The sequence below is a fragment of the Furipterus horrens genome, unplaced genomic scaffold (genome assembly GCF_987537825.1).
Source record: "Furipterus horrens unplaced genomic scaffold, mFurHor1.1.pri manual_scaffold_5, whole genome shotgun sequence".
In the NCBI taxonomy this organism is placed as follows: Eukaryota; Metazoa; Chordata; class Mammalia; order Chiroptera; family Furipteridae; genus Furipterus; species Furipterus horrens.
In genome coordinates, this window is record NW_028327175.1 from 116,691,287 (window position 1) to 116,695,671 (window position 4,385).

Genomic DNA, 4,385 nt, shown 5'->3' on the forward strand with positions numbered 1-4,385 from the left:
CTCAGAAACCCAGGGGCAGGAGGCAGAGGACCTCACTCCTTTTTATTTAATTCTCATGGCACTCTCTCTAGGAAGGTTCAGAGAGGTAAATCCAAGGGTCACCTCCACCTCAGGAGTCCTGACAACTAGTCTCCTCAAAATAGGTAAGGAACATGCCCATCCATCAGTAGTGGGAAAGCATGTGAGCATGTCGTGTAAGATTACTCAACTGCAGGCCTGATTCTGGGCCTCTTTAGATGACAGGAAACAACCAAAAATCCCAAAAGACAAATAAATGCAACTTGGGACTTAAATACCTTGTCCTCCCCATCTCACCCTGCCAGAAGCCACCTAATCTTCTTGAGGAGGGAGGGCTTTCCCATCTTAACCAGAGCACCACATCGTGCCTGGAGTACAGCTGCCTGTAATCCTACATGGAAGGTAGTAAGTAGTGTCAAGGTGAACCTGGTTCCCTCTCAATAGGGGACTTGAACCTATGGCCCTGATATTAAAAGTCCACATCATACTGACTGAGTTAGCCAGTGGCTCTCTTTCAAAGAGAGAAGGAAGTAATCCTGAGGCACAATAAACACCACCCCCACCCCTACCCTACCCCACTCCCCACGGCCAGTGCTGTCCCCATCTTGACTCCCCTGTTCCTCCCCAAAACTATCCCTAAGCCTCAGTACTGAAAACTGTGAGGGAAGGAAGAGGGAGAGGACCACCTAGTCTGAAATTCAGGGACATAGTTGGGGGTGGCGGCATGCTGACCCTAACAGACGTAGGCCCAAGCACACTACCGTGCTGGGAGGCTGGTTCCTAATGGCGCTGGGCCCTCCACGCCCAGCCCAACACTACACTCAGGTCCCAGGTCTGCAGGCAGGAGGCAGCAGTGCTAAACTGTGTTCTTCCCTCCCATTTCTGGTACTGGAACTGAAGCTTCCCTCTAACTGTCCCTACCTCCGGGGAGGGAATCTGGGGACCCTCTTGCAGATGGGAGGGCAGAGTCACAGGAGTCAAGGTTACAAGAGATAGGTGGAAAAAGGCATCCTTCTCCATAGTGGCTCCTAGGCCATGGGTCTCCCTGGGCCTGCAGGAGCTTCTGGGTCCAAATCCCTGATGAGTCTCACTTTCAAACTCTTAATTGCCTCCCCCTGCGCTCTACCCCGCATACCCCACCCTCACTCACCCCACCTGCTTTTGGGCAGGCCATGTGGCATGAACAGGAAAGATACAGGGAACCCACTGCAGGCCTGGATGGGGGACCCATACCCCAGGGATGCGGCCAGGGCCACCTTCCCTTACAGTAGGTTTCTGTAACCTTCGATGGACATGAGGGAGGACAAGCACAGTGCCCCAGCCCTGCGCATTGGTCCAGCCCAGGGGTGTCCCTGTGGGGAAAGGGCTGCCGGAGCCAAGGAAAAGAACTTCAAGGGACCCAAAACCTCACAGGAGCTTTGGGCACTGAGCCCAGGGGATGGCAGGCTAGGTTAAGGACAGGAGCCCTTGGGTCTTCCCCAGACCCTAGTCACTCCTGCAGGTAGGTGGGGCAGCTTTGACCCAAGCCTATGGCCCCAGCTGGCCGGTTGGGAGGGCAGGAATGCCTTAGTTCCAGGTTTGGGTCACACAGGGTACTCATGTGCGGTCTTGGAGCTGCATCCAGCTCAGCAGTAGCCCAAGTCCCCTGCCTCAGCCTGGGCTGGAGGGAGGTGCTGGGGCGGGTGGGGATGGGAGGGTGGGCGTGGATGGAACTGACCCCCAAACTCTGGGACCTGCAGTGCTAAACCTCACCGCTATCTGGAAGCTGAGCCAGTCCCAGGCTTGCATCTGGGATGTTGCCAAATCTGAGCAAGGGGGAGAAAGTAGAATCAAAGACACCTACAAAAGACAGTTTGATTTGCTGGTGTAGGGGTGTGACTCTTGCTGTCGATGCAAGTAGTCCCAGGTTCAAGTTCTATATGAGTGCTATAATTCAGCTATTTTCTTCCCAGAATGATCAGGTCGCCATTACCAAAAAGGGCCATGGTCTACTCAGGGCTGGCGTGAGCCTCAGCTCACTTCTACTCAGCCAAAAGTTACCAGCACTTTGGCATGGGGTGGAGCAAGGACATGTGGTATTTCCCTGAACTGCAGATCCCAGTATTCTGGGGCAGAGGGAAGCAGCAGGGTGCCCAGCCTTCAGACATGACCTAGTTGGCTTCCCAAATCCCAGAGATGGGTGCACACACCTCTCTGTCCAATCCCTGTCTCACCCACGAAAGGAAATCTGGACTGTGCAGCCGGCAAGTGAGAGGGAGTAGAAGTTAGAGTCACCAAGGACCACAAGCCAAAGGGAATCTTCTGCCATGAATATTTTTCTTCCTTTAGATGTGAGAGGTCCTGAATTCAATCCCAAGAGGCCTCCTGTTCTAAAGCAGGCAATGGGGGCCTGGATGTAATATCATTTGGAACTAAGAGGGAGGGACAACTCCAGGAGGCCCAGTGTCTTGAGCTCTTAGTGTTGGGGACAGCTAAGAGTTTGGGTTTCCTAGATCAGGGTGCCATTCACACACAGACAGGGCCTTCCAGGTGAGAGTGGGCTCAGGGTGCAGCCGCCTCCAGAACAATCACCTGCAAGCCCCCTCCCAAGAAGCTACCAACAGGAGCTCCTTCTGATGCCAGCTATTTCTATTTCTAAAGCACATAACTCCTACACTCAGGGTGATGCTTTGGACCTAGTTTGTGGCTCAGAGATTCTGTGTGGAGGCACCTTCCTAGTATTTAACCATACTCTGTGAAACTATTAACTTGAGGCAGTTCAGTTCCAATTTTTGATTATGCTATATTTTTGCAAAGCTGTGTCTTCTATGGTTTCTGTAATTAAATGCAAACAGTACAGGAAAATCAATGTGGAATAGGAACTCAGAGGAGCAGTAGCCAATCTGATTCCAAGGATGGTGAAGCTGTACAGGGCCCATCACATGCACAAATCCCATTAGAAACTAATTATGGTTATTTTAAAGAAATATAAAATTTTTTTCCAGAAAGGTACTGTACTGGGTTAGATAGTGTCCTCCCAATACTTCTGGCCATGCAGAACTTCAGAAGGTAGGGTCTTTGTACATATAATTAAATAAGTGAGATCATACTGGAGGAGGATAGGCCCTAATCCAAAGAGTGGTGTCTTTTAATTCTCACACAAGGATATGTTTATTGATTTTAGAGGGAGGAGGGAGAAACATTGATGTGAGAGAAACATCGAATCAGTTGCCTCCCATACACGCCCTGACCAGGGATCAAACCCACAACCTAGGTATGTGCCCTGGCTGGGAACCAAACCCGCAACCTTTTTTTTTTTTTTTTTTTTTTTTGGTGTAAGGGACAATGTTTCAACAAATGAAGCCACCCAGCCAGGGCCAATGACTGGTGTCTTTATAAAAAGATTATATGAAGACACAGAGGCCCATAGAGGGAGGAAGGCCATGTGATAACAGAGGCAGAGACTAAAGTGATGGGTCTACAGGCCATAATTGTTGGGAGCCACCAGAAGCTAGAAGGCAAGGAAGGATTCTTCCCCAGACCTTTGTAGAAGAGGGTGGTTGTTGGTCCATGGGCCTCCTTCTCATCGCAGGTATGAGAAAGCCCAGGGGAGTCTAGACTTGAAGTCTTTTGAATATTTTCAGATGTAGCCTGGAATATACAGGGAAGAGCAGGCAGGAGACCCTCTTCAGAATGCTGGGGAGGCCAACAGCTCCAGGGCTGGAAGAGCTGGGGGCTGCAGATGAGGGTGCCAGCTCAGGAACAGAGGCTCCTAAGGGAGAGCCAGGAAAGCTCAAGGCCCCTCTGGAGTAACCTGTGTGCCTACCCCTGAGCCTCAGAGAGACCCACACTTCTACTCCAAATTTGCTGCCAGGCAGAGCAGAGTGGTAGCTGCAGTGCACAAGGGCTCCTGTGGACAGAGAAATTCAGGAACCATGGCTTTACCCTATATCTTGGACAACAGAGAGAGAAAGACCCGGAAGTTCAGCTGTGGTGAAGGCCTCAGTTTGCTGGGTGCAGAAAGGCCAGGCAAACCCAGGACTAGGGGAGGCAGAACAGAGCTCCAGAGCCCCAGCGCTGCAGTCAGTGCCGTCTGGAGACACTGAACCATCCTCACTTTCAGGGCTATAAACATACACCAGCCTCCTGTGGGGCCATTTTGGGAGCAGAAAAGGCCAACACTATGGTGGGACAAGGGAATGGGTAGGTGCAGGTCAAGTTTAGGTGTGTGATTCAAACCTCAGGTGCTAGAGGTTTCAGGTTCGACTCCCACCCTTTCTACTCTTTTCCGCAGTATCTGCCTGGGATACCTCATCCTCTGTAGCTCCTGCACCCCCAGAAGGCATGCCCAGCCAACCATACTGGGCTGATAATGCCAGGGCCTTGGT